At 37.9% G+C, this 11,812-nt stretch overlaps 1 long non-coding RNA gene across 1 annotated transcript in view; it reads right to left on the bottom strand.

Annotated features, from left to right (window-relative positions):
- Positions 1-205: 205 nt before the first annotated feature.
- LOC140169103 (uncharacterized) overlaps positions 206-11,812 on the bottom strand; it is a 118,169-nt gene continuing 106,562 nt past the window's right edge. Inside the window, exon 4 of the long non-coding RNA XR_011861355.1 lies at positions 206-303. This is a non-coding gene — a long non-coding RNA (uncharacterized lncRNA). The remainder of the gene's footprint in view (positions 304-11,812) is intronic.

Raw genomic sequence — 11,812 nt, 5'->3', positions numbered from 1 at the left:
ATGCAATTTGTTCTGGAATTATTGGGAGGGGGCACCATTCTGTATCCTTGTCCCGATGCACCACAACCCCTAGCTACGCCACTGCATAAAACCAACATCATTACCAGAGATGCATTTGCAGGATTTTAAGCCGAAAAAATTCCAAAAGTTTCTTAGTCCATCTAAATCAGATGAGAACTCCAATTTGACTACAAACATTACTTACTGTGTGTTTTTCAGTGGCGTTAACCACTGCAGCTAGCTTCTAACTTGACAACGTCATCAGGCCAAACTGGTGTATTTCCAAAATATTGTTTTCAAAATCTGCAAGATATTAAAGAAAACAACATGTCAGTAAAAGCTTTGAAATGCAAAATTTCATATTTAATACACAAAAACTATTATTCAGTGCCAATCTACATGATCTAATAACAAAAGGAAAATTACAAAATTAAAGAAGACTTGAATCATATTTTGTATGGTTGGTGGCATGTGGAATGGATACTGTTTGGGTTAGAGTTTTGGCACATTTTTAGCATCTTTTTTGTCCGGGGAGGCAATTTCTCTTTTAAAACCTTGGTTTAATTTTCCGCCAGACACAGATACTCTGCATCAATGATTTCTTGTAGACACTGTATTTAAAGCACAAACTTGCTAACTTTTCTGGAATTCAATCTGAATTTTCCTGTTCATCATCATCCTGCAGTGATGATGCATAAACTGAGATGCTCCTGAGATATAATAAAGCTCAACTTTCAAAGTGATAGTAGTACACTCAATTATCAGATCTGTCAAAGGCAATTGTATCCTATACATGTACATGTAGCTCAGAAATTGAATTGGGCAGGAAAATTATGGCACCCAATAATTTGCAGAGATCATAAAATTCGAGCTTTGTGTGCATCCATGAATCTGAGTATACATTTGCCTAATGCCAAGGCCCATTTAATAAGCCTTTTCGAAGTATGGCCTACACAAAAGGAGGGCAGTCTCCAATCTGGGTAAAACCCGGCAAATTCAAAAGACTTTACCCACTTCGTGCAGCCCCATCCTATTGTGTTCGCCAAAAAGGCTAACGCTAGACCCACTTGTGAAAGATGTTCCACAAGATAAGGAGACTTGAACATTATGCTACCTATGTTATGTTGAATTTGAAAACCAGATCAACATCATGAAAATACACTTCAAGATCATTTTTCCTATTTTACCTTTTCAATCATTTCTTTTTATACAAATACAGCAAAAATGTAATGGAATTTATCTCAAATCAAATCAAATTTCCCTAAGGCTACCTGTATCCACAGTGTTGCAAATTAAGGTGGACAAATTCGGTGAGGATTTATCCAATTATCGGTTTAAAAGAGGGTGGGATACCAATTAACCAATCACAGTACTACTGGCAAGGAATTTATGGCAAATTGTGGCACTGCACTCAAACTTTCAAAACTTTTGAAAAGTTGTGTGCTTGCTCCATCTGGTTCAGCCTACAGTTTGTCCACTCTGAAGTACACAGCCCGGTGGGTTCAGTTTGTATTTAAAGGTAGGACGTATGACCGTTCCAGGATTTGAAAATGACCCCTATTTCGCGGGGAATCGAGGACATTTGCAGCAATTTTACCCCCTATTTTGTGCAAAATCAAGGAGAATTTGCCCTCAAATACCTCCCCTATTTTTATCATTTTGAGGACGCATTTTCATTTCACCCCCTTATCACTAGGAATCAAGGACATTTTTCGGAAATAAATACCCCTATTTTACCATTTCAAGGACACTTTTGACTTTTCCCCCTATTTCACGGGGACATGAGGACAATAACGAAAACTGTAGCGGTAAAACGCGGATGAAAGTCCTAGAAATACACCCTATTTTTCATTTCAAGGACAATTTTGCTCCAAAACACCCCTAATTTGAAAAATCGCGAACAATTTTGTCCTCGAAAATTCCGCGGACATTTCTTGAAAAGTACCCCTAATTGGAACGATCATGCGTACACATTGTCAGTGAAGACTGAACCCACCGGGGTACACAGTGACAACGCACGCATATGCAGCACGTTAACAGTGCGTAGTGCTGCGTCTCTGCTGCAGGTATGCATGCCTTCGAAATCGGCACAATGTGTGCGTCTGCGTCAGTACTTTATACTTCAGAGTAGACTGACTGTAAGTGCATTTCCAAGGTTTTTATCATGAGTTTCAAGCAAAATACTTATGTCAAGATTTCAGATAGTGGTTCAAAGTTGTAAAACAAAGTGGTGCTGTAACCATGTTGCCATGGTTACCCTTAATTTCAAGTCTGAATAAAATATCTAAACTGAGCTTGACTACAATCCATTCAAATTAAATAGCATATTGCTAATTTATATGTTCACTTGAATTTTTCAAATCATATACTACTGCCACCATAGAATCTGAAGTCACTATGCTGCCACCTGAAAAATCTAGACAAAGTCATCTATGCAAATCATATAAATCTCGAGCTGGTTTACAATTTTTACCCTCAACCTCACTTTGCAAATATCACCTCTGTGATCAGCAATGGCAGAAATACTTTTTTTACACCGGCCTTTACAGAAGGCCACTTGATCTGAATATCTCAAATTATTTGCACCAATATCTGATGCTACGCAATTGCTAGGATTTGAAACTTATCAAATTTTAAAAACTCAAATGCCAGGGTCAGAATTTTGCCGAGAATCTGAGAATCGATTCTCGCAAAGATTCTTGTAAACAGATTTGCGTGAATCAAAGTTGATTTTTGCAAACTTTTGTAGTTTACACAGAAGTTGATTTGGAAGAATCAATGATTCTCACAAATTTATTCTTCAAGAATACTGTTTAATGAAATTCTAACCCTGAATGCTTATGAGATTCTCTTGGTCAGGCTGACGTCACATGGGGAAAAGCCTTGTAAATCCTGTGTGCGCATGTGCAGTACTCCCTTCCTCGAGCTGGTTGCTATGTGTGCGCTTGTGCAAAGGGGACAAAGAGGACAATGTTCCCGGATGTCTGACCAAGTGAATACACATGTACTGGCTTGCTCTATCCGTACTCCATGCTACACCAGACACAAAAAGAACCTTGTCAGTTATATTCATCCTTGCTGTTCAATAACTTGATAATTTTGGATTATTCTGAAATATGCATTTTGTTAATTGGACTTTGCTATCTCATTTGACACCCTGTTCGTGAAAAAGCGAACAGAATTGACCAAGATATGCGCCTCCAAAGCCTCAAACCCCAAAATCAAAAGTTGCATTTTCAACGATTTTCAATGGGAACGCATCGTTGTATTGCACACAAGCACCACGGGCCAATCTTTGTGTGTAACAGGCACAATTGAATCGTTAAAATTGCAACTTTTCATTTTGGGGTTTGAGAGTTTGAGGCGCATATCTTGGTCAATTCTTGCTCAATGTTCACGAACAGGGTGTCAAATGAGAAAGAAAAGTCCATTTAACAAAATGTATAACTGACAAGTTTCTTTTTGTGTCTGGTGTATATCATACCACAGATATTGGAACTGTGATCATACTATCACAACAAACCAGTACACATCCCAGCACTCTGTGACATCATGATGCATCACAGCACATGCTGGGCAATCGGAGTACGTCAGTGCTCGAAAATCATCAGGACATGTTGCGTTTCCCTTCATGTCCAACTGTGGTGCTGAAATATTAGTAATGTGATGAGTTTGTGGTAATTACAGAAACTCTGCAACAAGCACGCATAAGCGATACACAAGTATGAAAACTACTTGTTGATTTTCTAATTCTGATACGTATCCTGGAAGATATCTTATGTTTGTTTGTTTACTTGTTTGAATGATTCTAAACCAAGACATATGACAATCGTTTTTTCACATTATAGGCCATGGTTAAATTTACACAGAAAGTTTTTTGTTATGAAAAATGGTTGACAATCGCATCACCGCAACTGGCAGGCAGAGCGTCGGCACCGTGTGTACGTAATGCGCACTACAGCATTGCGCACATAGAGTTTGATCGGGGACGCACACCAGTCAATAGTTAGTTTCCATGACCGGGCATAGTTCATTTTGATGAAATTCTCCCAAATACAGGCCAAAGTTAAAACAATGCTCCCACTTTCAACCAATCAGATGACAGGAATCTATATGAGTTATATAAACCCTATAAAAAATAGCTCCTAATATGGGATCTATGATTTGTATAAACTCCTGAATACATGAATCATAGCAATCCTATTAGTGAAATGTAAGTAATAATGTTGAGTTGTCATTACTGGATTTAATTCAATTGGCTCAAAATTATCTCTAATACTTGTACTTTTTCAAATAAAAACTGCTTTAAAATCATCACCAGCATGCTTGCTCACATGTTAACTGTTAAAACATGAATTTTGAGAGGCCTATTATGTAAGTGAGATCTAGATACAGACATAATACCTCAAGCATAAATCCTAGAGGATGTACGCTTTAGCTTAAAAGCATTCATCACAACTGACAAATGAGTCAAGAGGCTGGTCTTACATGTAGTTATCATGCGATCCGATATGATGGTGGAATCTAGAACTGGCCCAGTTCCCTCCGATCGCAATGTCATAATTGCTAGTGTGGAGCGCAAAGTTAGAGCATCAGCGATTCAGCGTCTCTGGCTTGATACTTGACTAGTATGGTCATGGCTCTAAATTAGAGCTATAGGTGGAATCCAGCACTACTTTTCAGGTTTTGCCCCTTCAAGACACAGGGTTCAAAACTAGAGCTAATTGCGCATACACATATACGCGACCTTAGCAATAGCTAATTAACTAGGCCTATGGCTAATTAGCCCAGCTATCTAGCATGCATGCATGTATTAAGGCATATAAACAGCCAGCAGTAGTATAATATGCTGATTTTACTGAGAGGTCTTTTTTGAAATGCACTGTAATTTGAAATTGACCATAGGGACAATGGGAGCAAGGTTAATTTGTAAGCGCACCTATAGCATATGTGAGTTCAAAAGGTCCAGCAGTTTGGTGTAATTCATTGGAATATACATGAATAACTACAACAGAAGTTTGTAGTATCATATAATTAGACCAAGTAAAATAAAAACATGTTTCAAGTCCGGTTTTTGTAAAAAGGAGGAAGAGGGGCTTTGTTCTGAGGATATAGGCCGGCCCTCTCATTTTCATAAAACCTTCCAAAAGTGTTTCTTGTATATTAGCAAGGCTTAAGAAATATTTCTGCTTCCAAGATATATTTTTGAAAAGTTATAACTGAATAAATATATAATTGAAGAAACCTCAAAAGGAAGCGGGTGGGTACGTGAAACATGTTTATTTTTTTATTTGGCCTTATAATTATTAATTATATTACATAATTATTTTCCATAGTTGTGAAATCATTTTGTTAACCAAAAATTATTCAATATTCATGTAAATATTTCTGTGCAACTTTGGTCATGCGCTATTAGAGTGCGACTTCCTAAGGTATTTTTCTACATACCGAAGTAATATCTGCATGACCTTTGACCCCAATGACCTTGGACCCCAATGGATGAATACAATGTGTAATGTTATCATGCTATATTATAATTTGTGGAATGACTTAGCATTTTTAGTAACAGAACAGAAAATCAGCATCAGCCATAATGACCTTCATATGACCTTTGACCTCAAGGCTAATGCATGCGTCAAGTGACATCATCTTGCTGTGTAATTTGTGTAAGGAGTAGCAGTTTTAGGAAAAAATAACAGGAAATAACATTTTCGGCCATAATGACCTTTCCATAACCTTTGACCTTGAGTTGGTCACATGACATTTGTGCCACCAGCTATTGGTCCTGATGACCAAGTAACATTGTTGTACCATATATATTTGCGACAGCAGCAGCATTTTAGGGTATTTGGTCATATACCGAAGTATCCCTTAATGACCTTTGACCCCAATTCTGAACATTAACTTTTAGACACTGGGTATAGCTGATGCATGTACCCAAGTGCCATCATCGTGCTGTATAATTTGTGGAAGAAGTAGCATTTTTAGTGAAATCACGTTTTTGGCCATTGACAGGAAGTGGATGACCTTTGACCTGAAGTTGATCATGTTTCATTTGTCCCCCACCCAATGGTCCTAATGACCAACTATGGTCAACATGGCTCAAAGCATATGGCTACGGTGGCTCATTATAAGATTGACAGAAAGAAAGAAAGAAAGAAAGAAAGAAAGAAACAAAGAACTTGACAGAAACAGACCTTAGCAATTTTGCAAATTGCTAAGGAACAATTTTGCAAATTGCTAAGGAACAATTTTGCAAATTGCTAAGGAATAACCAGGAGTACTACTGTGCAATAATTGGCCCCAACGGTTGAAACTGAAAATGTATCTGGTTCCTTCGAACTTCACATCTAAAAGTTTATGATCAGGGTTAACTTTTTGTTGGAATTAATTTATCCTCTGCTAATCCCATTATGCTCTTGCCTTCCTTTCCCTTCTTTTCCTCCCTCATCTTTTCCTTTCTCCTCTCTTTCTCTTCCTGTCTCTCTCTCCCTCCTTCCGCTTTCATTTTCCCTTCCCTTCCCCTTCTCTTTCTCCCTCTCCTCCCTTTCCCTGTTTCCTCTCCTTCCCCTTCTCTTTCTCTCCCTCCTCCCCCTTTTTCTCTCTCTCTCCCTCTTCCCTTTTCTTTTCCCTCCTTTCCTCCCCTTTCCCTTCTCTTTCCTCTCTTCTGCCCCTTTTCCTTCTCTTTCTCCCTCTCCTTCCCTTTCTCTTCTTTTTCTGCCTCTCCTTCCCCTTCTTTCTCTCTTTTCTCCCCTTCTTCTTGTCCCCATTTTTCCGCTTCTCCGTCCCCATTTTAGGTGTCCTGCCCCCGAGCCAATACTTAAGTTGAGCTTAATGTCCAGACACAATTTACCCAGGCACACAAGTATAATACCATCAGTTTGTCAACTTATTGTAAATTACAAAGTCTCAAGATTATATGATCCATATGAACATGAAACACAGCAGCACCAACACACATCATTAAAGCTTTGTGAACAGCTGAAGATAGGAGACTGGTCTATATCACAAACAAATCAAATCAAAGAAATAAACAAGTATCAGAAGGTCCTGAGAATCAAAAGATCACTGAAGTTTACATTCCAACTGTCAGCCTCATCCCCAACATGCTACATTCCTTGTTAAAACTGACATGGGTATTACAAGTTCATTTTGATGCAATCAGATATCACACAAGATGTTTGGTGTGATCCTGCATTTCAATAGCAATATTATGTTTTATTTTGACATGACTGCATTTTGTCAATTAGATTGTTCAAATTGTACCTATTTGTCACAATGGCAGTGACATACCAATCAGTGTCAGAAAACCCTATTTTACTTTAGCAAAATACAATATGCCCAGCATCTGCCCTGATATTAAACACGAACCATCCGGGACTGGAACAATCTTCCAGAAGATCCAGCTGGGTACCTATCCCTCGACGCCTTCAAGTCAGTGGTGAGGGATCGTCCACAGAAGTAACTCTTCCTCTCATCTGGTTTTTACTTGCACTTGAAGGCCCTATAATATTTTGCACCAGTCTTCAGTTCCTGTCGTCTACGAGCCGACACATGCGTCACAAACGCAGTGCGTCTATAGTCGCACATGCGATGTTTGCATTTTAAAGGAAAAAGAACTAGAGCTAATTGCGCATACACATATACGCGACCTTAGCAATAGCTAATTAACTAGGCCTATGGCTAATTAGCCCAGCTAGCTATCTAGAATGTATGGATGTATTAAGGCATAAACAGCCAGCAGTAGTATAATATGCTGATTTTACTGAGAGGTCTTTTTTGAAATGCACTGTAATTTGAAATTGACCATAGGGACAATGGGAGCAAGGTTAATTTGTTAGCTCACCTATAGCATGTGAGTTCAAAAGGTCCAGCAGTTTGGTGTAATTCATTGGAATATACATGTATAACCAGAACAGGAGTTTGTAGTATCATATAATTAGGCCAAGTAAAATAAAAAACATGTTTCAAGTCCGGGTTTTGTAAAAAAGGAGGAAGAGGGGGCTTTTTATTTTATATTTTCATGGCAAAATCGGTATGAATACCCATAATTTAAGCTGTTTTAGCATACACAATAATGCCTGGAAAAAGGAGGAGGCCTCTTTTTATTTTTGTTCTGAGGATAAAGGCCGGCTCCTCTAATTTTCATAAAACCTTCCAAAAGTGTTTCTTGTATATTAGCAAGGCTATAGAAATATTTCTGCTTCTTAGATATATTTTTTTTAAAGTTATAACTGAATATGATTGAAGAAACCTCAAAAAAGGAAGCGGGTGGGTACATGAAACATGTTTATTTTTTTTATTTGGCCTTATAATTATTAATTATATTACATAATTATTTTCCATAGTTGTGAAATTATTTTGTTAACCAAAATTATTCAATATTCATGTAAATATTTCTGTGCAACTTTGGTCATGTGCTATTAGAGTGCGACTTTCTAAGGTATTTTTCTACATACCGGAAGTAATATCTGCATGACATTTGACCCCAATGACCTTTGACCCCAATGGATGAATACAATGTGTAATGTTATCATACTAAATTATAATTTGTGGAATGACTTAGCATTTTTAGTAACAAAACAGAAAATCACATCAGCCATAATTACCTTCGTATGACCTATGACCTCAAGGCTAATGCATGTGTCAAGTGACATCATCTTGCTGTGTAATTCGTGTAAGGAGTAGCAGTTTTAGTAAAAATAACAGGAAATAACATTTTCGGCCATAATGACCTTTCCATAACCTTTGACCTTGAGTTGGTCACGTGACATTTGTGCCACCAGCTATTGGTCCTGATGACCAAGTAACATTGTTGTACCATATATATTTGCGACAACAGCAGCATTTTATGGTATTTGGTCATATACCGGAAGTATCCCCTTAATGACCTTTGACCCCAATTCTGGACAATAACTTTTAGACACTGGGTATAGCTGATGCATGTACCCAAGTGCCATCATCGTGCTGTATAATTTGTGGAAGAAGTAGCATTTTAGTGAAATCACGTTTTTGGCCATTGACCGGAAGTGGATGACCTTTGACCTGAAGTTGACCATGTTTCATTTGTCCCCCCACCCAATGGTCCTAATGACCAACTTTGGTCAACATGGCTCAAAGCATATGGCTAGGGTTGCTCATTATAAGATTGACAGAAAGAAAGAAAGAAAGAAAGAAAGAAAGAAAGAAACAAAGAACTTGACAGAAACAGACCTTAGCAATTTTGCAAATTGCTAAGGAAGAAGAAGAAGAGTGGGTCAGCGCCTCATCGCAGTAGGGACACTTTGCAATTTGAAAGGTACTGCCATGCCAATTCTGGCCTTAAATTTGCTGTTGAGTTAAATGTATCATTTAGCGTCAACCATCCAGTAATGTATTTACCTAGCTGGGGGGTTTACACCCCCCAGCTAGGTATTGTAATCGTTCGGGTTCTTCCGCTGGCAACAAACCACTGTAATCTTCCCGGTTTCTTCCGCTGGCAACTAAGTGAAATTGCACATGTTTTTTACCTAGCTGGGGGGTTTACACCCTCCAGCTAGGTATTGTAATCGTTCGGGTTCTTCCGCTGGAAACAAACCATTACCCTTTGAGTATGAAACCCTGACTTGATGCTATGTAAGAATTATTTGACTTGTGAAGATATGGTTTGGCCTTTTTGAATCATTGTTTTTAGCTGCGGGTGTTAGCTGCGGGTAGATTTGTTTGTCGCATGGCTATGATACTTGGTGAGGGGAGGGCCTATACCGCCCCATACTGGAAAAAGAGTTTCATTCCGAAATTTGGGCAAATGAGGGAAATTGAGGAAGTTAAGGGAAATTGAAGAGAATTAAGGAAATTGGGATTTTTTTGAAGAGAATGAAGGAAATAGAAATTTTTGTTCTTTTTTTCCGAATTTTTTTTTTTTGAAATTGTTTTTTCCGAAAATTTTTTTTCGAAATTTTTTTTAGAAATTTTTTTTTCGAAATTTTTTTTTTGAATTTTTTTTTTTCCGAAATTTTTTTTTTTTAATTTTTTTTTTTTGAAATTTTTTTTCCGAAATTTTTTTTTTGAAATTTTTTTGTTCGAAAATTTTTTTTTTTTTCCTAATTTTTTTTTTTTTCCCAAATTTTTTTTTTTTCAAATTTTTTTCCGAAATTTTTTTTTTTCCGAATTTTTTTTTCCCAATTTTTTTTATCAAACTCAGTGACAATAAACTTGATGAGAAGAGTAACATTTTGGAATATTTTGCATGGATCAGGTCAAAGGTCAGCTGGGGTCAAATCTTCGAATTTCAATATCTGGACATCTGTAAGGGTACGGGGCTCAATCTCGGCGACAACCTCATGACCAGGGGAACATGTTGGAACATTTTTCAGGGGGCAGGTCAAAGGTCAGCTGGGGTCAAATCTACGAATTTCAATACTGGACATCTGAAAGTGTTCGGGGCTCAATCTCGGTGACAACCTCATGACCTGTGGAACATATTGGAACATTTTGCACGGGTCAGCTCAAAAGACATCATTCTGGGGCCAAATCTTAGAATTATGTTATCTGGACATCTGTAAGAGGTACAGGGCTCAAACTCGGTGACAACTCATGACCAGGGGTGAATTATGGAACATCTTGCAGGGGTCTGGTCAAAGGTCATCTGGGTCAAATCTTAGAATTGCATTTTCTGGACATCTGTGAGGAGTAACGGACTCAAAACTCGGTGACAACAAGCCTCATGACAGGGGAACATTTTTGGAACATTTTGCAGGGGTCAGATACCTCCACAACACCAACATGCCCCAGCTAGGTTTGTGGTCTATGACCACCATTTGCCTCTAGTTCAAATTCAAACCCGACACCTTCAGGCCAAAGCCACAGATATGTCACTGTCTGTTTCATATATAGATCCAAAGAGGAAATCCCAAGTTTGAAACAGTTATGCTCAAGGAAATAGAACCACAAATGGTGTAAAAATAGTCAATTCTGTCTAAATATTACCCTATGACTAGTACAATCATGCTGTGATGTTTGTTTTATTCAATTATTAAAAACACACACACATACATAAAAGACAAACATTTAATAGTTCAATTCATTAGCAAACATATTAATCATCATACAGTTAAATTAACAGTTTACATACAGTTGAACTACACCTTGACAGGTTCAGGCTGTTTAAAAGGGAGATTACTTGTAATTCAAACCCTCATCTACAAGTTTAAAGGACTTCCCTCAAAAACCAGCACTATACATCATTACATGTAGTATTTAAATAGACACACGCCAAAACGTTATTATTTAACCCTAACCTGACTGAAACGACACTAAGTTTACTATGAAAACCACTGCGCAAGCATGCATTCAAACGTGATGCAATGACGCAATCAGCCTAAGTCATATATATATACCCACAGAATCGCTGGCCCGGCCAGCAAGGCAGCAAAACCCCCATGCCTACAGGCCAGTGATCTTTTGTGTGGCATGCGAAGGGTCCGAGGTTCGTATGTTCATCTTCTCTCCTTTTTCTTTCTTCTTTCCCTTTCAACAGCAAAAAAACCCATGGGTTTGGTTAGGGACACGCCGAGTTGTTCCACATGAAAAAAATGGAATCTATATACTCTCTATACATAATACACTTGAATATATTTGAATGTAATTTATGTTTATTTTAAAGTCACTTGTGTGATCCTGCAAATACAAAGTCCAAAATCTACATTGCCATTAATTTCATTTCAAATTTTGATGCATACCCCAGGTTTGAGACACCCATCAGACATATTGCTCATACATCACAGACTCAATATTGCATGATAGCACCCTGTCATACCAACACGTCCCTCAT

This window comes from Amphiura filiformis, chromosome 14 (genome assembly GCF_039555335.1).
Source record: "Amphiura filiformis chromosome 14, Afil_fr2py, whole genome shotgun sequence".
Taxonomy (NCBI): domain Eukaryota; kingdom Metazoa; phylum Echinodermata; class Ophiuroidea; order Amphilepidida; family Amphiuridae; genus Amphiura; species Amphiura filiformis.
This window is presented reverse-complemented; position numbering and strand designations above follow the sequence as displayed.